At 41.0% G+C, this 27,400-nt stretch overlaps 1 protein-coding gene across 3 annotated transcripts in view; it reads right to left on the bottom strand.

Moving 5' to 3' along the window:
• The window catches only part of CNTN6 (contactin 6), a 158,117-nt gene extending 136,234 nt beyond the window's left edge, over nucleotides 1-21,883 (bottom strand). For all 3 annotated transcript variants that reach the window (XM_076346681.1, XM_076346682.1, XM_076346683.1), the window contains exon 1: nucleotides 21,744-21,883. The gene's annotated coding sequence lies outside the window, so the exon portion shown is untranslated. The remainder of the gene's footprint in view (nucleotides 1-21,743) is intronic.
• Nucleotides 21,884-27,400: the final 5,517 nt, after the last annotated feature.

Genomic DNA, 27,400 nt, shown 5'->3' with positions numbered 1-27,400 from the left:
TGAAGAGCATACATTATTCTTCACAGATGAAAAGTTTAATATCTACTTCATATCTATGAGTAAAAGCTTAAGAACTCTAGAAAACAGCCTTCCAAATATTATCAGTGTAATAATGATAAAAAAGTTGATTCTATTCCAACTGAAGTTAGTAGCAAAATTCATATTTCTTCAGTAAAATAAGATCAAAATTAGAATGTCATCAAAAGATACTGTGCAGGTTTCTTCAAGGATAGGGATGTTAATAAAGGAACTGCTGATAAACCTTTACAATGGTATCTTGAAGACTTCACCTCTTTCAAGATCTCATGCAGCGGTTGTTTCAATATGAGCCTTATATAACAGGAACGCTTTAATTTGTGCCACCGTAAAGTCCGCTATTCAGTGTTTTCATTTTAATCTTTTGCTTGCTTCATATTTAATATCCCAGATCATTTTATTAAAATCCATATTAAAGGTATTGTGATATCTTTATGGTGCTCTCCTTTCAAACAAAATAATATCCTTAGTAACAAAGCTTTTACTCCTGCATTTCTTATACATCTATGCCTCCAGCTGGTGGCCATGGAGGGAATCACGGTGCACGGAGGGACCGGTGCAGTCTCAGGTCACCTCACTCGGTACCTTCCACTCCAGCCAGGGTCGAACTGCTGTGTTTCTCAGAAGCATTAATTACAAGCCTCTGTCCTTCCCAGCAAGAGACACCCAACTGATGCCTTTACCTGGCACCCATTCATGGAGCTAATGGCCGAGGGGATTTCCCTGCAATGGCTCACAAATCTCATTTGATCAGTATGCAGCAGGAATTTACCATTTACTGACAGAGACCCTCTTTTTATTGTTCTTGGCTCGTTGATGTATTATATATTTACCGGCATAGTAGCTCATTTGCGGTTTATTGCTCTAACATCTGAAATGATCTCTCTCTTTCTCATTTCACTGTCGCTCATTGTTTGTTATTCCTCCCAATTACAGCCAGCCAGCTTCAAATGCTGGGCACCCAAGCCCAGCACAGGCGCCAGTCGCTCGTCATCACAACACCCGGCTAGCAGCTTCTCCTACTTAAGAAAAACAGTTATGGCCAGTTTATTAAGAAACTATTCATTTTCATATTCTCTGTTCCGGAGGAAAAAGGGGAGGAATTATGTGCTTTGCACTCAAAGCGTGTCAGGCATGAGGTATGAAAGAAAGCAGGACATTACCTGTGCTGTGAGTGGTATTGAGTGGGTAGTAAACATGACATTTGAATTACGTGGTGCATCAGAAGTCCCCTGTCTGCTTCTCAGACTCCCTTACAGGGCAACAAGTCATCTTGGGACTCGCTTTCAGGAAAGAAAACCAGGAGGTATTCCCAGCTGAACAACAAGGTACTGCAGTGAAGCTGTAGGGAAAGGAAAGACTTCCTAGACTTTGGGGAAATGTGCTCAAGTCCTTTTTTCTCTTTTGTTGAAAAGGTGCTAATGAATTGCTTCTAATCTTCTCATGACTTGGGCGAGGGGTACTCTCCTTCTCCCAGGAAGGATAAGCTTAAAGATACTCCAGCAGTATGAGGGCAGGGAGTTTACAGGAGCTTTCAACAGGCTTTCCTGAAGAACTGCAATAGGACAAGATGTCCACGCTGATTCCTTTTGGGTCATCTAAATTCACCTGAAATAGTTTCAGCCAGTAGCAGAGGCAGCAAGACACTCACTAGCACCAGTTTTTGTCCCTTGAATTACCTCTTTTTTTTTCCTATGCCTGAAAAAGCCTACCCTGGAAAAAGAAATGTTTGATTTACTGACATTGCACTCCCTAGTTGCTGTTAAGAACGATGGGCATCTTGTGTCCACTAGGATCTTACAGCAAGATATAACATGGTGGCTATCCTGTAAAAAGCAAGCTCAAACCAAAGACGACCTCCCTCCTCCCATCAGACTGCAACATTACCTTGGCAGCATATAACCCACCCCGGAGCAACGGCAGCTGTGTGGCATGAGAAAAGCAGGTGTGAACCAAAGACCTCATGCAGACTGGGTTTTGTGGATACCAGCGGCCAACGCAATGTGGTTGCACATCGGCCACAGAGACACCCACCAATCCAGCAAACTTTCTTCCCAAAGTGAATGTGCAGCTGAGCAAAACGTCAGTGGAGTTCAGTTTTGAAGAGTTGGAGAAATGCTCTTTTGAACCAGGGGCTTGGAGAAATGCCTTTGGAAGGGGACCGGGGAGTCTGCCTGCCGCTCCTACTTCGGGAATTCATAGGTCGGAGTTAATATTTGAAAATAAAACAAAAAGTGAAACCAAAGCTAATTTTAGACAAGAACCTGGAAATCCGCCAAGTTATTAACAACTGGTCTTCAGCCTGGCAGAAAGTATTAACAGTACCATGAATGTAAATTATTAACTTTAGATTTCCCCAGAGAGCTGTCAGGAAACATTTAGATTTTGGAATAGCCATACATTGCTGTGCAGCAATAAATAAGGCGGCTAGGACTAGTTCTGTGCTGACCTAGGCGGACACAAGTGCTTATAGGTTAGATGAATTTAAACCAGCTGGCAATGAGACTAAGTTGAATACTAAATAATATAAACAGGAACAAGGCAGGACTGTAATGCCAGGGTGACTTTAAGATTAGCTGAACCATACATGGCCATTATTTTTGCCTAAGATGAAGTCTCTAATCATTTTATTTGCATGCATATGTGCACGCATGTGTGTCAGGAGGGAAAGTTAATTTCAGGGCTTATTGTTTAACAAGTAAATGATTCAGCGTGAAATGATGATCCTTACCATTCCCTTTCTCCTTGGTGATGATATTTCTGTTTATACTATCATTTAGAATCTCTTTGATAATGAGGAAAAGAAGAAAATAATCAGTTGGTTTCTAGATGAAATTGGACTTAATTCAGCATAATCTATGTATTTTAAGATAGGGGATATAACCAAGTAGAATAATCAGTGCAGCAAACAGACTGTATTAATGTCTAGACAGGGTTCAAGATGATCTGGAGATGGGAACAAGCATACAAATTATTTCTCTCTTCTACTTGAACAATAGATTTGGATACTGGTGGAATCAGAAGAAAAAAGGAGAAAGTCTTTAAACAAAAGCCAATGAGAAAAGTGCTGGAGTTTCTAATGGTTTCACCATATCGAGTCCCTTTTCTACAGAAGGTTTCTGGGTGCTACAAGAAGAGAGAGGAGCAGAGGGCTCTTGGGCTGACTCAACAATAATGAAATTAATAACCAAGGCAAAGCCAGGTCATATGAAGGTCTGTCATTAACGCACCATTTTGTCCCGTACCAGTCCACTGACATTGGCCATCTCCCTGTGCTATTCCTTTGTATTTATATATCCCTTATATTTCGGTCTCTCTTTACACATTCAGTAGCATAGCAAATACATTTCTTGGCAGCTTCTGGGCTTTGACACTTTGGCATTGCTGCTATGAATGGAAAAGCTAAAGAGATGGCTGCAGACTCCAGTGTCAACAGGAGTGACATTGGATGTCCAGTGGCATGGCCAGAGTGTCACACAAACTGCCTCACCGCGTTCCAGAAGACTTAAACCCTGAGGAAACTGCAAACAGCACAGTGGCAAGAAGAGTTTAGAGTCCTAAACCTTTGCCCAGTGAAATGATGGCACAGGTCTTGTGTTTCAGCTATGCTCGTGGTTTGAATATCAAAAATCAGACTGATTTGTCCTTGGCTGTACATTCAGTCCTGAAAAAATTATGTATGTCAGCTCTTCACATGCAAACCGTACACAGTCTTTGCAAAGGCTGATCAGGAAAGCTGTAGGGAAACAACCACTGAGTATTTTGTCCTTCCAGGGCAAGGCAGAGAAGAAAGGAGCCCACAGCCCTGTCCTCGCCTGCAGCAGCCACACGTGGCCCGGCCCGAGCAGCAGGGCCAGAGAGAGCTACTTTGTCTTCACGCCTGTGAGACAAAGATGAGCACGTCAAGAGTGATGCCTGCCTGAGGTTTGTAGTCTACCAGCTAAGGCAGAGAGGAGGAAGGGCAAGGGGCTGGAAATTGGGTGATGCTTCCCTGCCCAAGAGAGTCTGATCTGGGTAAAGAGAAGGTCCGCTATTCTCAATTAAGGCTGTGAAGATAAATGATTTATTAGTGTTTAATAAATGTAAATAGCCATGTCTTTCTTTAACAGCTTGCCACAAAACAGTCATTAAGCACTGTTTTGATTTTTAGAAAATGATCACGTTTCAAAGCATGGTACAACTTATAGACTTCTTTTTTCTATTTAAATTGGTAATTTGAAAAGAAAACTTGATTATGAGCCGTGTATTTGAATATATACGGAGAAACACATGTTAATGTGATCTAAATATAAGCACAAGGTTAGAGGTTCCTTTTATTTCAGAGAACCATTTGGTACATTTAAAACAAGACTAATCTATTGTCCTTTTTCGTACAATTAAATGTGTCTTTCTTTTTGCTAAGAATTCCATAGAGACACCTAAATTCCTTCAAAGTCATTTCAAAGTCAGTTCACAGAACATATATCATGTTGCTTGAAAAATATGATGTAATTCTAGGCCTAAGATTAATTGATTTTTGTTTGTTTATTAATGAATTTCTTCTGCAGTCCATCCTGTTTCCTAGGACTCATGTATGAGCTGTTTACTCATTCAGAAGGCAGACCTTATCAAGTGTCACCAAGCGGGTAAAATAAAGAGGTAGAGAGAAACATTAATACATTTTATTACATTAATTACTACTGGACTCCTGCTTTGCACATGGCAGATGATTTGTTAGAAATTGATTCTATTTCTTGACAATTATACTGCACTCCAAACAAGTCACGCGTGCAAGTATCAATACATTTGCATCTGCTGGATATGCAGCAGACAATTTATATAGATTCAGAATATGTTAGAAAAGCAAAATGTTAGCTTGAATAGTAATCAGTATTTATGAATGTTTTCTCTTCCTGGATACACTAAAGAGATTTGAGCTTGAATTACTATTCTGGAGGTGTTCTTGGGTTTTGACAGGTAAACAGGGTTGGATAGTCCAGTGGTGTAAGTAGGAATAGCTTTGAGCTTTATGGAGAAATGCTAATTTACACCAGCTAGGAATCAGAATCAAAGATATTTGGAAGAAAAAACACCTTTAAATTGATCTGTTGTAAGATAAGAATAACAATTTTTTTTTTAGTTTTCCTAATATATATAGAGAGAATATTTAGAATGCACTTATTTATGTATGCACTTATTTAAAATATATCAATTCTAAAATTCTAAAATGTGAAGGTCCATGAAAACTATTTGCATCAAACCTGGCCATGACTGGATATAAATATTTAGCAAGAGATTTTTACTGGCATTGAATTTTTTTTCCAGAGGCAGGACTTCCTTTTCATTTCTGCTTTGTTTTCTCATCTACTAGACCGTACATTGAAAGCTAATAGGACTTTAACCTGTTTTCTTGTAGCATCAGTGCTCTCAGAAGCCTCTTTTATACCCCTCTATTCAGCACTTTCATTTAGATTCTCTTTATGCACTAAAATATGTTGTTGGAATCACAGAGAATAATCGAGAGGAAATTGCACAATGCCAAATGATCTGTTATAATACAAAAAAGAAATAGTAGTGAATTAAACACACTGCTATCTTACTCAAGGCCATTTTGAGGAGCCCTTATTTTGCAAAACACTTATGCAAATGATTCTGCTGATTAAGTACCCCAAAATATAACTAGGTGCTGGGGAACTATGCACATCCCTCAACATAACACAGTCCCGAGCATCTAGGTAAGCTGCACTGCACTCACAAATTAACAAGAGAAATTACTGTAATGAAAAATCCTGAAGTTTTGAATATTACTGTTGTGTCAATTAAAGGAAGATGGTGAAAATTCACCTGCATGATTAGCTGTTATTCACGCCCTTTTCATTCTTCTGTTCTGTATTTTCTGTTCTAAGCGTTTCTGTGTACTTCTTACACAGTTGCTGCATATACATGACTGTATTTTTGTAGTGGTAGAATAAGTGAAATGTTCAAGGCCAAATTTTCTTCCAAGATTTACATGGCTGATCTCAGCTGCACAGCTTTGTTTTTAGAGAGGAATAGGTATTGCTGCTGATGTGACTCATGAAATTCAGTTGATAATGCTGGGACTGTGTCTGTTTGTTTCTCAGAAGGATTATACTCATGCAAGGAGAATGGAGTACAGCAGTCAAAATCCTCCATGTGGATCTAAGACCAGACTTATTTTTTTAACCGCTAAAGAACAGAGTAAAAATGTAGTCTATTATGAATTAATTCATGAGCGCCTAAAGAAACAGTTTCTTATGTTTATCTTGTTTGCTGTACTGTTCTTAGGTGACTCCATGATCCCTCTCTCTTCGTCTTGGTCCAATTTCACAATCGCAGATTGCAGGGCCACTGCTCAGCTCTTCTTACAGCTCCTCCTCACCGGCTGCTCTCAGACTGTACTCCCAAAAGGAGCTGAATATACCTATATCCGTAAAATAGAGACTTGTAGCATCTCTGAATAACATTCACAACCCGGTCAAGACCACATCACTTGCCAAGCAAAACCCTAAGTACCGATGTCTGCACACACATGCTAATCACATTTCAATCCTCAACTATATGGAGAAGCATTTTCTGTAGTATAAACTAACCTATAGTAGTAGGAACAATTGAAAATGCTCCAAAATCCTCTCCTGAATGTCTGAATGACCCAACCTGCATATAATAATCCTCATGAAGTTTTTCAAGCCCTCACAACCGTATATGGTTCTATAGGACCTTATATCAAGAAATGACCTTTGCTTTTTGAAAATGATATAAAAGGGACCTACTTTCTCTAGTTTCATCCCTGCATCAAACTGTTTGTTGTAAACCGTTCCAAGTGGTGTTTTAGTAGACTTTAAGAATATCAAAATCAGTCTTTCAGTAATAAAGGGGACATTTCCTTATCCCCTTATCATTTCCTTATCCCTTATCAAAAGCAAGTTTAGCCTTTTGGAGTTACTATTAAAGCATGTGATTTCCCCAAAGCTCTTAGAAAGGTTGTCCTTTGTTTTAAGCCACAACAGCAAATACATTTAGAACATGAAAAAACATTCTGTCACAATAAATCCTTGAGTGTATTTCTTAATAAGGAATCACATTTACATTTTCCACATCAATAAAAATAATACAAGTCAACAACCAAAATTTTCCCTACATTTTGTAAAGGTGCCTAAGGCAAATTAGCTTCAAAAGCGGAGGCTGGCTATTTAACACTGCTAATATTTCTAGCCAGAGGACATCAAGAGGAACATAAAGACTTGTTCTGAATTTAAAGGGTCTTTAGACTGTAAGCTCTCTGCTTCGGGGTCTGTCTAATCCCAAGTTTGTAGAACGGTTGGTCCTTAGCAGGAGAAGTTACTAATTAGCATATTTTCAGGTGCTCCTGTGCATTCTTTGCTGTAGTTGTAGGATCACTCTCATATTAAATGCAAAATATGTATTTAGGTGTTTTGCTGAATTGGGACTATATATTAGAAGATTCTTTTCCTTGAAAGAGTGATTTGATTGGCAAACCTGAACGGTCAAAAGCCCGTGTTTATATCCCTCCTTCTCATTTGCTGAGCATGTCCATGGAATGGGGATCCAAAACATACAAATATCGAAGTCTCCATTTGAAGTCTTTCTGTATCCTTTTCCTAAGGCTCAAGAGACTGTACTGTTTATGCAACATTGAAGAAAGCTTGTGACCAGTTTGGGTTGCATACTAACCTTGATACCAGTAACAGCCTGCCTTTGGAGCTACTTGTAGCTTTGCCATTCGAAGATACAGACGAATGTATAGAATTGCATACTATAAACGAGCCAGAAGAGCCCCGACCCGATGTTTTTCCAGGACCACCAAACCCATCCCAATGACTGCAGAAAAGTTATTGTATGAGTATCATTTTCAGTTTCACATACCTGCAAAGCTGCTTTATCAATAAGTTTCTACACATTTCCTTGGAATTGCATTTGTAAAACCTCAAAATAGAGTTCAGTCTCTAATGGGCTTAAATGCGCTTCCTGTTTTGAAGAAGAGACATTGAGGAGGACCTTGAAGTGAAGTGTCTGTAGTTTTGTATGCTAATCATACTTTCACCAGAGTTATGTTCTTAATAATGCAGATTGTTTCCTGGGATACTGCAGCTCTTCCCCAAGTTCTTGTCATCCGCATGTTTGATTGCACTCATAAATTGCATGTGGGCACTAATAACTTCTGCTGATGTTACGCTGCATGTCACTGATCGTTGACTCAGCCTCTCTCACACTCCAGGGTTTTCTCTAGCAGCATATGTTATAGGTTCAGCAAGAGCTTAGGACATTGAATAGAGATGATAAGAAGAAGATGATGGACCTGCATTTCGTTCTTGAAAACATCCATTTACTGGTGATGATCTAAATAATGGACTATTTTTTTTTTCTTGACATATAAAACAATATTGCTACTACATAGTCACACAAATCAAATTTTTCACCAGTTCTAGGCTAAGAGCAACAAATAGATTGATTATATTCCTCTCTTGGTCTGCTCCTCTTAGAAAAATCCATCATCCCTTAGGGGAAATAGCAAGCACCAGGTCTGAAGTGATCCACTATCTTTAGCTTTTATTTCCTTAATAAGCAAATCAGTTCTCATCAGTGTGCAAGATCATCAACACGTATTTCAATTTCTGTACACATCAGAATATATCAACCACAATTACATTATGTGGAGGGTAAATCACACAGTAATTAATGTAGCTAGTAAGCAGCATACAAGGTCTGATTCAGTCTTATGAAAGTCAGGGAAACATATCCCACTGACTTCAGTAAGATTTGGATCAGCTTTCTGAAGATTTGGATCTTCACTTAGCTTATGATACAATCACATGTTGCAGTAAATAGGCTTATACGTTCTGTGTGTATCTGTAGGTCAGTGCACTCATACTTCAAGCAGGACCTACTGAGTAAAAGCTTCTTTTATGCAGGTGTGTCTGGCTCAATAAAAAAAAAAGAAAAAAAAAGTTGCATTTACTCCAAAGTATTGCTCCTTTTCTTTGAAATTACACTGGCAAAAATAATGTCGTGTACAGGCCAATGTATATTGCACAGAGAAATGTTATATTAGAAAAAGAACATCTTAGTAGTAAGCACAATACATTCCAGTGTATTTCACAAGTATGGTAGGTATCATTCTTCCTGAAAGGTTTTCTAACCCTCTTGATCCAAATCACGAAAGCCCTGGTGATCTGTATTTGAGTACCCCTCAGGCTGCTGTTCAGATGTGCTGCAGAAACGAAGGCTTCCTTCCCTTCCTTGCATTAGTCGCATCCAGCAGAAAGTTACTACCAGAAAATAAACATAAAGTATGCGACTATCCTATAACGTCTCTTCCACACTCACATCCTGTGATACGTGGTTCAAGTGTGAAAAAGTCCCTTTCACAAGCTTTATAGCCACATAAGTTCTCTTCAGTTATTGCTCAGAGCATCTGATGTTATCCACTGTAAAATCCATGTGGCCAACCTGTGAAGCTACGAGCAAAAGACTGTGCTGATATAAATAAAAGTTGTCCCTTCAAGAAAATTTCAGGCCGTTTGTTTCTCTTTATTTTGGTCTCATTAGGCTGCCACTACATGATAAATGATTTAGGTTAAGGGTAATTTAATTTATGGCACAATAGGTATGAAAGGTTATTCCTTTTTATGCCCTTCTCACATAAAATCTGCCTTAAAAAAAGTAAAGTCTTTATGTCTCAATAAACAGAAGTCACATAGATATTGTGTAACAAATTACATGTCAGATAATAATCTATAAAATTTTATTGGTTTATGAGGTTTGCATTGATTTGAATTTTACCGAAAAGCAAAGCATTACTGTTTCTCCAAAACACTGAAATAAAAGGAAAACAGAAATCTCCATTACAGTTTTTTTTAAAAGTGTAGCCACCAGAAACGTCTCTGAACAATGCAATCAAATTCCTGGAAATAGCCTAGAGTTCACCTTGTCTCTTCCCCACGCATGATTGAGAAAACCTTGCAATTCAGCTCCAGCGAGGAGCTTAGCACTGAGGTTCACCACAAAGCCAAGAAAAAACTTCTGACACTGGGCTGTAATTGCAAGACGATTCTGTAAAGCTCCTCTGTTGCCACATTCCCACTGCGAGATGTTAGCGGTTTACTGTTTGTATGAGTGATAGCGCTGCCTGGAACTGTGGGTGAAAAATCAAGAGTTTGCGCTGTTTGTTTTGCACAATCATCTGCTTTCTGAAATGCAGAGTTTTGTGGGAGAAAAAGTCAATGAGAATCATGGTTAGGCTGCAAAGCCATCTTCACTTGACCATTTACACTCCAGAGTCCACAGGAGGGGATATCAAAGCGACAGCACTTTAAACCAAATAACTTTCAGTGCTCGATGGGAACCAAGCAGGAACAAGGAGGCTATGTCTTCTACCTCATGGACTTGTGGGAACACAGATATTTTTCTTATGGATGCAGACTGCATTTCACCAAGGCCAGTATACCATTTCCAATGGTGGCCAACAATTGGTACTCTAAACTTGGACAGCAATTAGACATACATGTGCAATTACAAAGTGAAAGCTACAGACAAAAAATGCAAGGTATATCATTGCAGCATCAGAAATAAAATTGACAGGGATGCTGAGGTGTTACCCGGTGACTTTCCCTGCCCCTGTATAAAACCTCGTGTTATAGGAATTATATCAATCTCACAGAAGTTATACTAGTTTCATGACATATCTTCCAAAACAACCTATTCAAGGACTGGCCTTTTTTTGTGCTTCCCCCTGATCTATAGAGATATTTACAAGCCTAGGTAGTGGTATCGTGGTTTTGGGGGGTTTGTTTGTTTGGTTTTTTAATCAGGAGAATATGGGTGAAAGACTAAATGGCAGGAAGGCTTCGTCCAGAGAAAGGCCATTGATTGGATTCATAGTAATGTTTTGTATTTGGCTGAATTTTGAGAGAGATATGTGTCTTGAAAGTAGAAGGACTTTATATATATAAAGTAGAAGGACTGCAGGTGTACATGTTCTTTACAGAGACATGCAATAAAAACTACTGCTCCTTAAAGCAGGGAGGTGAGGCACAAACAAGTCTGTTATTACTGGTATTAATTAGCACTGTTCCATCCAGAAGAGGGCAACAGTGGCTGTGCATTTGGACCAGTATTATTTTACACACCTGTTGGCAGATGAGACTCAGGCACCAATATTTTACGAGCCATATTCCAGTGATTTACGTTGCGTGGCGGAATGCAACCTATCAACGGCAAACACCTTCACTGCAATCACATTCATTGTATTTGGTCCTGTCTGTTGGACTATGCCTTGCCCAGGGTTGATCACCAGGCCACATCCTGCGCAATTACCCACTTCAATAATCAGTGTCTGATTCTGATGAATTATAGCGTGGGCTGCTGTATTGTTCAGAATAAATGAGATGGTATAAATGGTATGACAGGTAACAATGCATTTGTAATAGTGTATACAGCTGTTAAGCTTAATGCAAAAAAAGGGGCCACTAAAATATGTATAAAAATAATCAGAAATAAAATTAAAAATATATTTAAGGCCGTGGTTGTTGACCAGGCATGAGAGATTGAAAAATACCCTCATTCTGCATAAATGCGTGAGGATTTCAGGCATACGTGGCCTTGCTCACGTCAGCTCTCAGATCACTTGTAGTCCAGCACACTCAAGTTTCTCGGCCATTTGAAGTGAGTGACATGGTTTTCCTGTGATGGTGTAAATTTTGGCTACTCCCTCAACTGCTATACCCAACGCTGCTAATGCTGCCTATGCTGGCAATGGACAGTCAACAAAAAGTTGCAAGAGATGGCCCCAGGATGGTCTCACATGATGCTACGTGTCCTAATCAGCCCACAGTGATCTGGGTTAAACTCCTCTGAATGCCTTTTATAACTCTGTCCTTAACACCCCATCCCACATTCAGTTGAAATACCGGCTTTAACCACTTGGTTAAGAAAGAAATCCCATACACTGCTGGTGAGGGGGACAGTTCTAGGAAGGAAATTGGCCACTTCTTGCATTGAAAACAAGCTGTATATTTACAGTCCACGCAGAGGAGCTTTCGCTCCCCCCAGGGAGAGGAGAGGTGCGTGGGAAGGGCACAGCATCCAGGAGCCCCTCGCTCCCCCCCAGCCCTGATGCAGGTTGTTTTCTAGGGCATCCCCATACACAAGAAAAAAATCTGGAATTGAGATTATTCACAGGGTTTTATTAAAATTGTGCTTTTCCTGATGTATTTTCTTAATAAATTTTCTATTTTCAACCTCCTGATTTGGCCAATATGTTTTTAAAATGTGAGCTCCCATAAGGAAAGTTAATAATAAGGATCTCACCTGGTTTTATTTCAGTGGCACTTGCACTTACATTTCCTTACTACTTTTAACTCATTCAAAGGTCATGGTCACAGACATCACCCAGGCATTCATGGTATATAGCATTGTTTCATGTTTGATTTTGCCCTGTTTACAAACAAAAAAGTTTGCAATATTTTATGATATAACCTTCTGCAGGACAGTCTAGAAAATCACCAGTGACCGATACCTTTGTGATTCAGCTTTAGAGTATCTCATGATCAATTTCTAACTTGTGGGGTTTTTTCCTCTCAAAATACTTCTTCTGCATCTGTGGACATGAGTGAGAAGTTTGTATGACTTATACTTCACTGCACTTAACAGGGCCCCCCTGGTTAGTCAGGACTTGGGCTTTATTTTTGGATATTGCTGCTGGTTGCTCCGGCTGCTCGAATGACCCCCTCAGCATTGTCAAACAAAGTGGTTTCCTGCTAATTCCTTTCAGGGCTTAGATGGATTTTGAATCAATCTTGCTGATAAAGTCAGCCAGCCAAAGAGGTAAAATCCTGGCATGGTCAGTCATTTATATTTCACCTGAATCAGTGAGTAAGGTACTTTTTGTCAGTTCTTACACTTCATACATAACTTTTATTCTAACATTTTTTGACAGAAGTTTGATTTTGGGTCCTATGTCTTCCAAATCAATCCTCTGAGTCCCTAACCCAAAGTTTAATATCATCCATTATTCAACACCTTCAATAAGACTAACTTTAAAGCTAGTAATCTCTCAGTAAAGCTGTGCAATTAATGCTGAAATACCTCAAGTACAGAATAATACCAAATAGCACTCCCCATAGCCTTCCTCAGAGCATCCCAAAATACCAATAGCCTTCCCTCAAGTCTCTAGTTATCAAATATTCTTTGAGATTTAGTGGGAGATCCAGGCTCACCTAAGTGAGTATTTTGCATTAACATGCAAAATATTTTTCCTGCAAATTTAACAGTGGACTCTACATCAGCTCCCAGCGCACCCATTTTATGCCAGGTTTGAATGACTAAAATGTGCCCCCAATGCTGCTTATTGCACTAATGAGCTTTGCCCACTTTACTTTGTTCTACCATTTTATCACTTTTTAATTTGTCATATAAATTATTCAGTGTTTTCTGTAGGTGCTGCTGCTCCGTAGCACCCAGCCTGACCCAGCAGGAGGGGTGATGGGGAGCACCCGCCGCGGTGGCCCCAGCACCAACCACAGCCCCCACCCACACCCTGCTCACTCCCGCTATGGAAGGGGGCTTTAACACGCTGGAGCTTTCATTTTCCTTGAGGTATTAGGCTACGGCCTGCCTTCGGACAAAGCTTTTGCTTTGGAGGCCTTTACAGTCTTCATAGCTGCAGTAGCGTATGTTTTATTTGAAAACATTGCATTTACTACAATATAAAGAGGCCACTATTGTTTAGCCGTGTTCACCGCTGTTCTTCCTTCCCTCCCTCCTCTTTCCAACTGCTTTTCCAATGTCTTCCTAGAGTTATCCAGTACATACTAGGCTCACTTATTCCTGCTCGCACTAGATACAGCACTGTTACGTTTCTTCCCCCAAGCTCAGTGTCCTCAGAGGAGTATTTAGCTTAAAAGCAGTTTATTCCTGGCTGGAAGTGCAGCAATTGTGCATGGGTTCACAAGCCAGGATTCTCCTTTGCTTCAGGTGGCTACTAAAAGCCAATGATGTCTCAGATGGAGAGGATGGAGGTGGTGCCGCAGTGGGGTATGAAGCATCCCTGCCACTGCGGCAAGGACGATCCCCACAGCACAGACTGGTGTTTGGGGCACGGCAGCAGCACGAGGGGTGAGCGATCCTATTAACAGACAGAAACACATGGAAAAGTGGCCAAACGGTGCAATAAACTTATAGCCCTCTGCTCAGCTGCCCCCCCAGCAAACATGGAAAAGAAAGTCTTAGGTGACAGCTGAGGCTGCCGGAGCCAGGAGCCTTCACTGAGCAGTGGAAGGCAAGGGTACGCTGAGGATACGCTATGAACTCAGTCACAGCTCTGCTATCTGCTTTTCAGGCAGCCACACCTGAGCGAGGTGCATTTCTCACCATGCTTCCATTTCTCACCATACCTCCATTTCTCACCGTACTCCATTTCTCACCATACCATACCTCCTGCCTGGGGCAGGGGTGCTCCGTGGGGAATGTTTGCACAGGTACCAGCCTGACCTTATCCTGGTCAGAGCTGCTTGGTACTTAAACAGCAATGACAACAAATATTTATAGTACATTTAGTCCTACAAGAATTATCTCCTTGAAGAATGAGTCTTTTCTTTTTTGCTTTGTTTACTTTTTATGTAAGCTTTTTACAAAGCAATGCATGAATTGTTCCTATTTCAACTGTGTAGGAAATGAAGATTTTCCTTGTAAGTAGAAGAGGATCCCTCTAACAAGTCTTTCCTCTGTGGCTATGCCCTCACCAAACAGATGGCTATGCAGCTGGCCGGGCATTACACAGTTATATAGTTAGCAAATATTGTTAATTAGTATGGATCTTTGGGTGGGAAAAGTGAGCCAGGACTGAAAATACAGACCTAACTCATGGATATGGTGGAACAGAGGGACCAGAGGGGGTTTAGGGCAGTGAAATTAGGCCTGGACCTTCAGTGGCTTCAGAACGAGTAATACTGGAAAGGAGAGGGTTAAAAATATATATGGCTTTTAGCTTTGTCTGATAGCTCCAGAAAGGACTGGGTCACCTCTGTGGAGAGGCTTCAACAATATGTCATAGTTAATGATGTCAGTGCTGAGAAAAAGGTGGCAGTTTAAGTGAGTATAATAGGGGTAAAACCTCTAACCTGCTGTGCAGCCTAAGTGCTCTTGTTAAACCAGCAGACAAAACAATTTCTGGGAGAGAAATTTCCTCAGCGCCCAGATCTGCCGGTGATGGCAGAGATTCTCTGCTATTATCAACGTAAGAAAAACGAAACCATTTGGGGCTAAGTGCCTGAATTAAGGAAATTAACAGAATGTCATCAGTTTGAGGAGAGCTTAAATGCTGCAGTACCAGGGACCAGCTACAATACGATATGCAAAACAAACCAGTACACAGCAGTCACCATCCAGGGCTTACCCGACCCTAAAGCAAGCATCAGAAATAGTTGTTGTAATAGTGGCTGCTACGGGACATGCCAGAGAAATGCGACTGAGGCACGCAGGATGATGAGCAACTGCACTGGATGCATGGCTCTCCAAAGTCTGCATGTGCTTTGTCTGTGGAGAACAGTCCCACAGTGCAAATAAGATGCTTGGTTTCCTTACCTGGCTCAAGGACAGACTCCTTGGAAGCTGTAAGACACTGGGAAAGGCAGGGATGGAGCATAGGTCACTGCACACAAGCCCAAATTCTGTCTACCAAGACGACTGAGAGTTTTCAGCTGAGGGGTGGGAAACAGTCCATGCAGGGTGCTGGATAGTCCATGTGGCACAGCTGTCTAATTTAGGTGATAAAAATCTACATTTTATCTATCTGGATTCCTTTACAAATGGGGGAAGCACAATTTATAGTGAGGTTTGCTTTGGTCTTGCTGGTTTTGTAATTTTATGGTAGGATTATCAGGAACTGCTTGAAGAGATGAAGTTGCAGAAACTTCAGTGCTTTTCATCCCCATTTCTTTCACCAAACGTACCACATATATGCTGTATACGCCAAACTCAGCATATACATTACTTGAGAGGGAATGTCTGGGAGAAATGGATTCGAACTGGTAAAGGTGCACCAGGGTTTCAGAAACAGTGACAAATATTTTGTGGTCCAGCCAGGCCTATTTTTGGTGGACTGACCTCACAACGGACAAGGCAGTGGGACAGGATGAAGCCTAAAATGCACAAAAGCAAAAGATGTGTTTGAAGGGGAAATAATCACTAAACATCTGAAAATTCATTCATTTGACTGTAGGAAACTTGGTGCGGAGCTTCAGCTTCTCCATTCCCAATGTTAATCACAAGGATGTGAAGAAAAAAAGGTGCTGGTGAAAGGTAGTTGACTTCTCACACTTGCTGACAACCCAGCCTAGCGTGTCCTTTGCCCAGAATAGAGAGCATTTTCCTCATTAATCTTCTAAAATCCTCTAAAATCTTCCTCTCCCCAAGTCTATTAGCAGTGGAGTTTGAGCACTGTGAAAAGATGAACGCACGCGGTCCATAGTGCAGTGGGATAGCAACAGCTCTCACGCTCAGCACTCAGCCGTTTCATCAAAGTCCAACCTCTTCAGAAATACGCCAGCTCTGACAAAATTTTCTGTGGGAAGATTTCTCAAACATATGAGAAAACTGCTGGAGCGAGGTCCCAGAATAGCCAGGAGTTTAGGCACAAGGTTATGAGCAGCGATGAAATTTCTGCTCTACCTAGTGATCCTGGAGAGTGTCCTAATCCCAGACTGCTGGCTGCTGGGGGCAGACCTACCCCAGGCTTTGGTCATTTTGACCCTGGAAAAACCCTCATGAGAAAGGTTCAGCCAGAAGAGCAGTGGGTAATCACCTACCCGATCCAGAGCAGCAAATTAACCACTGATCTTTTTTGTTGTTTTTTTCACGTCAAAAGATTGCATACGTGAGATGATAGCCCTGGCTCCCAGACCACCAACTCCTCTGAGACAGGCTACTTCAGCCCCGTCCACACCGGAATGGAAATGAATAAAATTACACTACTTTTGATAGCAGAGGATCCTTGTTTTCCAGGCAGCCTTCCCCCATGGCACAAGTTTAATAAGAGATTCCTTGCAGGCATCACCATAGATAGGGACTTGGGATCCTCGTGCTTTGGTTACGGTCACGGGAAAGCTTAATTCATTACCAAATATGAAACAGTTCTCGTATTTTTTCTGAGGAATCTTGCCTCTGGTGGGAACTGTGATGAGAGCCCGGAGAGGGTTATTGCGTACCTGGGAAGCTGGGTCACTCTTGTTTGTATATGGATAATAAAAACAGTTATCTGGAAGCCAATTATATTAGTTCCCATATTCTTATGTAAAAAGCAAGGATGTAACACAGTTTCTCTCATCTTTCTGCTGTTTTCCATCTCTTTTAACAAGAGCATTACAGCAGATGGTGTCAAGAATTTTAATAAAACAAACTGCCTTTCTGACCGTCTTTGTCCATTTCTTCTTGCCTTTATAGTCTAGAAACATATTAGAGGGTCTAAGTGAGGGAAATTACTCTTCTCTCCCACTCCCTCCTCCCCATCCCTCTCCCTCAGTCGCTCTCCTGAGCACTGTATACTGTGGAGTTTTTCCACAGGAAAACCCAAAATACCTTCTTGCAGGAAACCCAAAATACGAAGACCCCCCTGAAAAAGCCCCACATGGCTATTCTATGATTATTCTATGATTCTATGGCTACCTGTGAGTACCTACTCACACTGACTGTCAGTCAATCCCCATCACTCCTTCCTGCACTGAGCTCCACGAGGGCCCGAGATCATGGCAGAGCCCATTCCCAGACCCCTTTGGGTGCTGACAAGAGGGTGAACACGAGCGGTGGCAGCCGTACTGCAGGGCTCCTGCCCACAGCCCGCAGCGCCCAGCCGCGGTAAGCAAGGTGGTACGGCTAGAGAACATCCTCGGTGTGGACAGAGCCATGCTCCACCACTGTCCTGAAAACAAGTTGACCAACTCACAGCATCAGCCCAAGGGATAATAATATAGGAGGATTGTAATACTGAGTCACTCAGGATCAAAAAAAAAAGAAAAGAAGAAAGAAAAAAACAAAAAGGCAAACCAGGAAATATGCCAATAGCATGTAACCTGATTAAATATTGCACAGCTGCTGCTAGCAATACAGAAGAGACATCATCTGTCTCCTGTCCTCAAACAGAGCATGGAGACTGCTGTAGTCATGAAAATTCAATCATGTATAAGTAGGAGAGTGATTCCTTTCTGTATGTGCCAGTGATTCATTGTTTTGTCCTTTTCCCTCTTCAGGTGACTCAAGGCAGGTCCTTTCCCGTTACTTTTTAGACCTTGCACGCATGCAATCCTCTGTCTGGCTTTAGAGGTGTTGCGAGAGAAGGCCTCTGCATCTTGGGGAGGAAGGAGGGAAGTGTGGAGCGAGTCAGGCTGGACGCTGCCTGCTCGATGGGGAGAGCTCAGACGAGATCTCTCGAGTGTTTCTCCTACTGTGCCCTTCCCACACTTTCTGAAGCTGATCAAATTGCCTGGGAACAAATCCTAGAAGATTTCAGGACCCAGCTATGCCAAAAAACTCACGTGGGTGAGTGTCAGAACACAGAGACGACAGTAACCGCAGGCAAGAGTCTGCTATAGGGACACCCTCGCTTTAGGCTTGGGCAGAGGTGAGTTACCCGAGTTAACTCGGCAGTGAAGTCACAGAGCTAGTGAGACCTTAGTAAAACATTTCCTACTGGAAAAAACATCAAAAAAGCAGTTTTGTAAGGCAAATTACTAAAAATGGAGTGAGCTGTTAAGAGTCTTTAATTATTTCTGATGGGACAATTAACTTTACAGTCCCTGAACAAATGGGTGGAAACACCTGTTGTCCTCAAGAATAAAAGCAGAAGAAAGTGCTGGTCAGCTGCACCTGGCCCACCAGGCAGAGCCATGGTGGGAGGTGCTGAGCTGGGCAGGGAGCCCACCGGGAGCTCCTCAGGGGAGAGGAGATGGAGCCGAGAGCAGAAAGGTATGGCAAAACTCAGGCTTTTCCTCTCTACCTTAGTCTGGAGAAAACCTTTGAAGCTGATGTGTGCAAGTCCCCATGTTTGTTTTTGTGCAAAAACCTCTTGCTAGCACTTTATGCTGACCCGGTCTGTTTAGCAGCCTCCTGGCATTAAGGTAGGGTCTTCTGTATCTCTGGTGCTTTGTCTCACGCTAGTTGTGTGTGGTTGTTCTCTCAGCAAGATGGAGAACTGTAAGTACAATGTCCTGATCTATTTTGCTAGGGGTTATTTTTATTTTCCACGATTAAGCTACTTGGTTAAGCTACTTGGTTCTCTTTTTAATGGTGTGGTGTTTTCTCTTGCATATTCTGCGCTTGTAGAAAGACTTTGTGTAAATAAGAGAGGTTTGCAGAAGTCTGCTAGTTCATGAGTGGAAATAAGGTCACCTAATCATCTAAATACTGATGTGTTCCTACAAAGCAGGTTTTTTGGTGTCCCAGGGATGATAACTGCCAGCACAGGTAGCTGTAGTTGCAAAACTCTGCCTGAAGTTGTGTTTTCACTTCTCAAAAAGAGATTGCCTCTTACCTAGAAGATTAGGCTATAAACTTGCCCATGTACCTAGTTATAATCGACTTTGAGCATAGCCTTTGGTAAGAAGGAATAAAGGACTTTTTGAGCCAGACTTTCTGGTGTTGATCCTCTGTAAGAGTGTTCCCTGTAAGTCTGCTCCTCCGCAGCAGGTCAGAGGGGCTTGGCTGCACCCAGGGGCAGGGTGGGAGGCTGCAGGGAAGCAGGGCAGAATTAAGATGGTTTTTGCGTCTCGGTCTTCCTGAGCAAGCCCCGTGCCAGGAAGGTGAGCAGCATCTAGCTGACCTCTGGGCAGGGGTTAGTAGAAGGCAATCTGTGGCAATTCTCTGGAATAAACTTGGTCACGATTTTAAACAAAAGGAATATTGTCTTGTAGTAGCATGCAGCTAATATAGTTTCTGGGGGAAAAGAAAAAATTGAATGCCATTTTGAAGAGCTGATATATTTTCATATACTCACGAGAGAGACAAACATCCTTCTAATGAAAATTTTCTGTTCAAATACAAATAGTGCTTCATGCCCACATAATGCGCACACACAACTTTGTGTTTCAAGTCCCCTTGGGGATGCTGGCACCTTGTTCTGTGATGGAAATATTTGCTTCAGCTGCAAGAAATTAATTTTAGGGTAGTTTATTATGCACCGCAAACCTTTTTAATACTGATCATAAAGCTGGAAGAAAAGGAAAAGAGACATGTCTCCTACTTGATTTAAAGCACTTAAGTTGTTATATATTATTTATAATTTTATCCTCAGCATGGAAGGTAACATTTCTAATACATGGCAATCAGTACCTCACCAGCATTTGAAAACTATAGCTGCATACATTGGTGTGTTTTATTTTTCTTTTTTACACAATAAAATGTGATATATGGAAGTTGGTAACTTCATATAGGTACTGATTTGGGACTTTTTAGTGACATAAAACCTCTGAAGCAGAGACTCGTGGAACGTGAAACACTGACATAGTGCCTCTGGAGCACCAAAGCAAAAGCTGGCTGATGAAGATGGGTTATTTGTGGTGATGTGGTGCCTGGAATTACAAACACCGCAGGGTTTAGTTGCACACACACAAAAACTCCCTGAACTTACAGAACTTTCCAAATGCTGGATGTGGAAGGAGTAGTCTGACAAGTCCCCCCTCTTTGGAGGGAGAAAATAAAAGGAGGGGAGGAGGAAATGCTACTTCAGAGAAGTAAACAGTCGGATTTTTAGCTTGTAATATTTATCTGAAAATGGTTGCAGTGTTGACAAAAGGACAACTAACTGTTATTTAAATAGGCTGCAGAGTGTTTTCATCTTGTTTAGTCATTCAGATATGCAAGTGCTGCAAGAAATTGTTAGCATTGAGCCTGATTGTGCAAAAGCTGTTGGAGGAGACCCTTTACACATGCAACAACTGTCCAAATCAAAGTATTCACCCAAAAAGCACTATGGGAATATACCATTTACCATAAAGCACTAGTCAAACAGTTGCTTGCTTCTGGAACCACAGACTTCAAAAACTTTTTATAAAGTATTACATTGCCTTTAAAGCTTTGACATACAGCGTAGATAAATGACAACATCAAAACTAAAACTCTTGCAAATCTCTGGATGCAAAAACCAAAGTTCAGTACATATTGTGATCTTGATTTTTTTTTTTTAATTGTCAAAATGAGCAACAGGGAAAACTTTCTTTTTAGGACTGACATAAATTTTCCTGAAGATTTATGTTTATTGCTTTTACACCTTCAGCTGGTAGTAATTAGATTAGGCTCTCATTACCCACTTCATCTTTTAATATGCTGTAGAAAGTCATATGAAAGTGCCAAAATTAGCACTGTCATCCTCTGTGTTGTCCGTTTTACTGCAGCACAGAGCTGTTGATATACTCAAATAATATACCTGTGGTGTCTGTTACTAGCACAGTCTCCTATTCTGTTTGACTCAGACCTCACATGCATACAAATTCATTATATACGTTTTTCTCTTCCAAGAATGTGTACATTTGGAGCATCAGCCATTTACAGACACATAGCATAAATAAAGCAGTGAATTTTCTTCATTCTCTACCCCTTATGCTAATGAAAATTAGTGAGGAAGGAAAAAAAAAAAACCCACAGAAAATGCAGTTCCCCCAGCATTATTCACGTTGCAGTAGACAGCACAATTCTGTACTTACAGATCTGAACAGTGAAATGTCTCAGGATCTTTACAATTTTCTGCAGAACTGTTTCAAGCTCTCAGCAAGCCACAGTGTTCATCGAGGCAGAACGGAGCCGTATGGAAGGTCTATGCAGCTGGGAGATAATGGAACTATTTTCCCAGCTGGGACTACAAGCCTTTTATCCACTAAGCACTGCGTGTCTCTTCACTGGTATTAACCGTGAAATACACTGCTTTCCCGTTGTACTCATGCTAGGACCCACACAATTAGTGCTTGAATCAGATAAACAGCTACTACAGTTTATGCATATTCCTATCTGGAAATCTTGAATGTATAAAAATTAGCTCTGCGTTGATCATCCTTCAAGCAAGCTGAGAGAGTGAAAGTGCAGCTGTCATACTAGTAGCATAAAAGATTAAATGTGCTCTTGCTATTCTTTTCGTAGAAATATGAGCTCCTGTCAGGTAATCAGAAACCTCTCTTCTTGAAAACTGGGTCAGTACTCGGTATTAGGTTTAGAACAGGAAGGGAAATAATTTTGTTTAGTCCTGGGTCCCACAATTGCTTCCTGAGCTCCATAAGCTTAATCTTATAGGATGCGAGTCGACACTCAGATTATATCCCAGCAGTGACTGTCCTCTTGAAACATTTAACTACCCCTCCATATTTTACGTGTATTAAAAGAAAGAAAAGGGAAACTTGCTTGTCTAAAGTAGCACAGACATAAATCCTGATTACACATAAACTTCAAACCTTCTTAGATTTCCATTTTTCCTCTTGGGACTGCTTCAGCAGAGATCAAATGTGAAGCTCAGGCAGGGGAATGCCTTTCCATTAGTAAGCAAAAGTCATTTGTATTCACAGGGGATAGAAGTGGAAACAGCAGTTTTCAGAATGTTTCTGCCAAGAAAAGTGCAATTGTGTCATAGGCATTGCTTCACAATGTTTTAAGGTAATCTCGGTGTAAATCCATTCATTTGTAATGGGATTAATTGCATGCCTGTCTGAGCAATGGCAAGGGGAGAGGACATGGAAGTCAGGTGGCAAAAACACACAGCAGCATGCGGATGCCTTGAGAAGACCAAAACAATAATTCAGTCAACAAAAGAGGAGGAGTGTGCACCTTCTTTAGTTTGAATTTTCCCCACCTATATTTTTTTAGTTTGAATTTTCCCCACCTATAAACCGGGAGCGCATTCGTGCATCCCCTTTGGTTTCCAGCACAACCGCTGACTGTGGAGAACTTGCACCAGGAGTTTGGTGGCATGTCCTCAATGGCTCTGCCACAGCACCAATCGTTTTGGGCTGCTTCCTCCCTCCCCGCAATGCAGTTTGGATGTGTTGAGGCGCAGTGGCTCATTGCTGTGTGACTGCACCTCTGTGCTCGTTGTCAGCCCACGCAAAGACATTGCTGAGTGGCAATGATGAGGTTGCTCTTACTTGAGGTGGCTGTTAAGACACCTTTGAAGAAAGATGAAGTAACAGTAGATGAGGTGAAGATGTTGTCCCTCCTAAAAGTAGAGGAGAGGAGGAGGTTTCCATCGTTCATTTGCAGAGGATGGTTCATTGGACCTGATTTAAGTGATCTGGGTTCAACCCAACCTCCTTGGAGGACTTTTCTTATGACCTTGGAGGCGCCTCAGCTGTCCTGGTCTGCTCTTTCTTTGTAAAATGAGGACAGCAGGACTATGGGAACTCATGGGATGTGCATAGAAATGCCAAGCATCCTATGGAAGCCCCATGGGGCCGGTATGGTGAGCGCTCCCCTCCCATTTCAGAGCTCTCATAGTCATCCTCCTGATTAACATAAACAATTTTATACTTCCATTGTGTGAGCATCTCAAATGAGCTTTACCGACAATTAATTAAGCCTTGCAGCACCTTCTAAAGTAGACAGGCATTATCATTAGCAGTTCTATTTTTAATTAGGAATAAAATTTGAAATGGAATTTTTTGGTATTTCCTCACTGAATTTTTCTCTTAGACAATGTCAGTGCTCTTTCTAAGTTGCATCAAGAGTAAATAGACAAAGAGTTGCTTACAACAGATTAACCCAAGCTTCTCATTGCCAATTTTAAAATTTTATCAAAAATCTAATCTTTTCTATGTTGAAACAAATGATTTTGTTTATGCATTGGTCATCTAACAAGACTGGGAACAGAATTTCTTTGTCCCTGAGGAAATTAATGCTGTTAACTTTCCCATTTCCAAGTGGGAATGGAAACAAACACTTTAGAAATGTCCCTTCTAAAGGTAGATTATTATCTTTTAGATCTAATGTTTTCATTCAGGAAAGACTATAACACTTTAAATGTCTGAATTTTGAACTTCTGAACCTCTGAATTGTGTTTTTTATTAAAACGTGAAGTTCTGATTTAGATTTTCAGAACTATACTAAATCTATTAAAGATTATGCCTATATTATTTAGAAATTACATAGAAAGTGATGATGAAATTGAATATCGAAACAGTCTGTTCCTAAAGGTCAAGATAGAACATTTAAATGTTACCAAGATGTTGTGGCTTTGCCCAATTGTCTTTCAAAACAAAATTACATTGACGTTTCTTTGTCAAATGCTTCACTTTTGAAGAATTGCCATATTCTGGCAGAAAAAGCTGTCTAACAGTCTTTTGTTTAAAAAAAAAAAAAACCACAAAACAAAACACAGATAAAAAAACCTACTGAACATGTAACCTTATTGTGTGTCCAGCAGTCAGAAGCCCCTTAAACAAATCTTTTCAACCATTAAGCCTTCTTACTACTCCTGTTTGGGTTTTGACAGTGTCAGAACATGGGCAATTGCCTCTGCGTTGTAAAGCAATCTGAGGTGAGACTCGAGCAACCTCCGCAGCCTAGGATGGGGCTCTGGTCACCCCAAAAGTTGGCCCCGGCTGATAAAGTCGAAAAAGTTTCCACAGCTCAGAATGAACTGCACAAAGTCCTTGCGTACCTTTCAGGACACTATTGTAGGCTAAAAAAAACCTCAGAGAGAGGATCTGGTCTATGAAGTAGATGGCAGATAGAGTCTGGAGCATAAGCTGGAAGACAGAAGTGAATTAGCAGGAGTTGGGTCAAGGTGTTTCTTGCAAAAACTCTGCTGAAGAAAGGTCCAGAAGACACTTTCTCCTCTGTTTCCTCTGTAAAAATTGGAGATGCCTTCAAATGATACATGTGGGTTTTTTGTAAGGGCTGTCACTATGCCTTCAAAAGGAAATAGAGCTTTCCAGCTTACTGCTGACTTCTTGTGGCTGTGTCAGTTTTTCTATCTCTCCTTTAGACAGCGTAGATAAATCCAAGATGTCATTAGCAACACTTTAAAGTGAATTAGATCAAGGACTAATATGATCTAGACTCTTTCTGCTGTGCTCAAACGGCAACTTGTCCTTGAGCTAGTCCCTACAATCACAAAGGCAAAATTTAAGGCCTAAGATAAAACTCCTTTGAACAAAGGAATGTGATTGCATCCCGCGAGGTGGTCTATTCAGGCAGTGCCATCTACTGCTTCAAAACTCATCTATTAAGCGACCTAAATTACTATTTGGCATTTACACTGTGCATCATCTTTATGAATCCATAGGCACTGCTCAAGTAAGATTGAAAGTGAATTTTGCAGGGCTTATCCAGTAATCGTTCCAGAGGCAAAACTCCTGGGCCTGAGTTACTAACCAAATAGGTTTGGATACAACAAGTGGCTCTACTACAGGCACCCTGTGTGATGTTGGAGAAAGTCTGTACCTAAAGCTACTGCTCACTGCTTTTGTAAAACTTCGCAGCGTTTCTGTGTACTGCTGGCAGGTAGTCGCTTTTCAAATTATTGGCTTAGTTTCCCCTCAATCCCGTTAGACATATTTTAAAGTAAATTGCAACACAGAGTAAATGCAAACTAAATGTTAGATGAATGCACCTTTGCAATTGTTTTTAATACAGAAGTAAGCTATGTAATTTCAAATTCATGCAGTTATACCACCTTTGTCTTGTGATGTTCCTGAGAGTCTTGTCAGAGACAGACATTGGAAAACATGGACGATGGAAACCTGAGAGCAAAAATTTATAATAATTCATCTGCCTTATAGTAAAAATCAAAATGTACTATGAAGTTAATTGAGCTGCTGGACAGTTGAACAATGCAGGCGTTGGTAAGTGGTCTGATCTTGCATGAAAGAGGCCTTGAAATCGCACACAAAAATGGATTATTGTACCCGGAGTTCCCCGAAAAGTCTGCTACTGGAGCTGTGCTGTTTCCCTCCAGCAAACAGCTAAGAAAGCCCAAACAAAACAAAACCACACAAACTTTTGATGACTTATGGGCAAGAGACTGCCATTAAGAAGGGAGGTGATACAATCACTCCAGCAATGAAGGGCACAAGTTACCTGAAAGCAATAATTACAGTCAATGCCTTACTACCGCTTCCACACATCACGACTTGATTTAGCCACTCAGTGAGATTAGTCATTTTTACAGTGTGTTGCTATTTATTCAGTGGGAAATATCTTTAGATGGCTGATCAGCTCATAGACCTGGACTGGAGAGAAGCCCCACATCTCAAATACTAATATACATGTGGCCTTATGGAGTTATTTCTGCAGTCTTCTGGGAAGAGAAGAGGAATTTGCTCTGGAAGCAATGTTCACTTTTTTTTTCTTTTTTGTTTAAAGAGGTTTTTTTATCACTTTTAAATCTTTATTATGCTCTTACCATGCAACTGGAGAGAGCACAAAGTCTCAACAGCATATCTTCTCTGTACGTTTTAGCACTGAGGGTTATGTGGAAGAATGCAGAAAAACTAATGTAATCTAAAGGAAATGCACCTTAATATAGAATAGCTGTTTCCTCTGCAGTCTTTGTAGATTTTGTTTTACTTTGGGGGTGGGGGAAGAAGCTAAAAGGAAAGGGGTCTACAGGTTTAACATAATCTGTTTGAACAGGGTGTACATTTAGCTGCCTCTCTGCTGAGTGTAAAAAGACACAATTACAAATATGGAGTTTATTGGTCTTTGTCATACTACATCCGTTGAAGAATCAAAATTAACTACTTCAGCCCTTGTTTGTATTCCACAAAACTCTTCCTTCTGTCTGAACTTCAGTCTTTGTCTCCTGCATCTAGTTCGTTTAAGTCTCCATTTTATAGTGACTGACCAGAGTTATGGGCAACCCCATTCACAGACTCTGGACTTGGTAACGCTTCGATAACACGGGGAGTAATTAGTTTCCAGCTACACATACACACAAGCACTCATGCGCGCGCACACACAAACAAACTAGAAAACAAGTCCTCTGAACTCTTGAGACTCTACCCCCCACAAAGAGGATGAGAGAGGGAAAGAAACCGTTCAGCGATGATGTTAGTCCTCGAATTAAAGTGCCACATTGATCTCCGTCTCTAGAACAAATGCAAAGGTTTAGTGGGCGTTAATCCTTGCAAAATGCGCTGCTTATTAATGATTGCTCCAGCAAAGGTGACCTCTGGAGCCATGAATAATGCTCTGAGTAGACCCTAAATGGTTCCTATGCTTTCATTTGTTCTGTGATATTTTCTGATGCCATTTCACTTTTGCTACATGGCAATGGATTTGAAAACTTTCTGCCCTCTACAGACACCTGGTTCTGACTGGGGGTGGGAAATGCGCAAATCAATACCTGTAAGCTTATCTATAATGGAACTGGAAGCTC

The sequence above is a fragment of the Aptenodytes patagonicus genome, chromosome 8, assembly GCF_965638725.1.
Source record: "Aptenodytes patagonicus chromosome 8, bAptPat1.pri.cur, whole genome shotgun sequence".
NCBI classification, from domain to species: Eukaryota; Metazoa; Chordata; class Aves; order Sphenisciformes; family Spheniscidae; genus Aptenodytes; species Aptenodytes patagonicus.
Note: the sequence above shows the minus strand (reverse complement) of the source record. Positions and strands in the feature narration are given on the sequence as shown.